Source organism: Ambystoma mexicanum, unplaced genomic scaffold, assembly GCF_040938575.1.
Source record: "Ambystoma mexicanum isolate Mex_15411 unplaced genomic scaffold, UKY_AmexF1_1 Mex_scaf118, whole genome shotgun sequence".
NCBI lineage: Eukaryota > Metazoa > Chordata > Amphibia > Caudata > Ambystomatidae > Ambystoma > Ambystoma mexicanum.
Genome location: NW_027182345.1, coordinates 178,978 through 180,294, shown reverse-complemented (window position 1 = coordinate 180,294; position 1,317 = coordinate 178,978). Strand labels below are relative to the sequence as shown.

General features: G+C 35.5%; 1 non-coding gene across 1 annotated transcript; it reads right to left on the bottom strand.

The window, feature by feature from the left end:
* Positions 1-615: 615 nt before the first annotated feature.
* TRNAC-GCA (transfer RNA cysteine (anticodon GCA)) lies at positions 616-687 on the bottom strand. The gene has a single exon. It is a non-coding gene; the product is annotated as a tRNA-Cys (tRNA).
* Between the last annotated feature and the right edge of the window lie 630 nt (positions 688-1,317).

The window sequence follows — 1,317 nt, the reverse complement described above, 5'->3', positions numbered from 1 at the left end:
CTACTGCAGTTTGTTGATTTTGTGCTAAGAGCATAGTTAAACCCAATTGTTCATTCTTTTGTATATGAAATGATGATATATCTTATTGTTTCTTACCATGCATTGGGTTGACAAACATTTTAACAGGATCTATTGAAGAGGGTATATGGTTATGAAACAGGGACTTCTTGAACTGCATTCCTACGCTCTACCACTGAGTTAAACCCTTAAATGCTGAAAACTGCCCTTGTTTAAAAAGGTGATAGAGTGGGTGACTGTATGGAACTTGTAGAACTAATGACATCAGTGCACTTCTGGTCAGCTGTACAAATTAATACAGTTCATTAAGGGCATGTTATTGGTTTCCACCACAGTTTTATAACATTCATATGAGCTTCCAATGGACTATTTCAAACTGATAATATCACCAGTAGAACTTGGGTGAATGTAAAACACAGCTTGTATCATATGAAGAAATCCTAAAAAGTTTCATGGTGTTTACCCTATGTTTCAGGAGGTGATCAGGAGTATTTGAAATGTAGAAATGTGTTGCTCATTACATAAAATGCTAAGATTGTAAATGTTTTCTTCAATTTATTTAATTAAAAATATTTCTACAGGTAAAACAGTTGGACAAGGGGGCACCCAGATTTGAACTAGGGACCTCTTGATCTGCAGTCAAATGCTCTACCACTGAGCTATACCCCCAGTTCTTAAATGTTCATCTTTATTAATTCAGTAATATGTACAAAGTGCAAGCAACATGCAATCACCATCAAAGCAATGCATTTTCAGCCACCAAACCCTCCTTATAAGTATATGGGGTGCGAAGGATGTCCTTTATCTGCCTTGGTAAAATACAGTGAGGTTTCCATTGCAAGAATTCATACATTTCGTATCACATGTAGATCTTGGAACATGGAAAAAAAACTTTTGTCAAATGCACAAATTCTGCAAAACGTAACTGTTTCTCTACTGCATTTTGTTGATTTTGTGCTAAGAGCATAGTTAAACCCAATTGTTCATTGTTTTGTATATGAAATGATGATATATCCTATTGTTTCTTCCAGTGCATTGGGTTGAAAAACATTTTAACAGGATCTATTGAAGAGGGTATATGGTTATGAAACAGGGACTTCTTGAACTACACTCCTACGCTCTACCACTGACATAAACCCTTGAATGTTGAAAACTGACCTTTTTTAAAAAGGTGATAGAGTGGGTGACTGTATGGAACTTGTAGAACTAATGACATCAGTGCACTTCTGGTCAGCTGTACAAATTAATACATTTCATTAAGGGCATATTATTGGTTTCCACCACCATTTTATAACATTC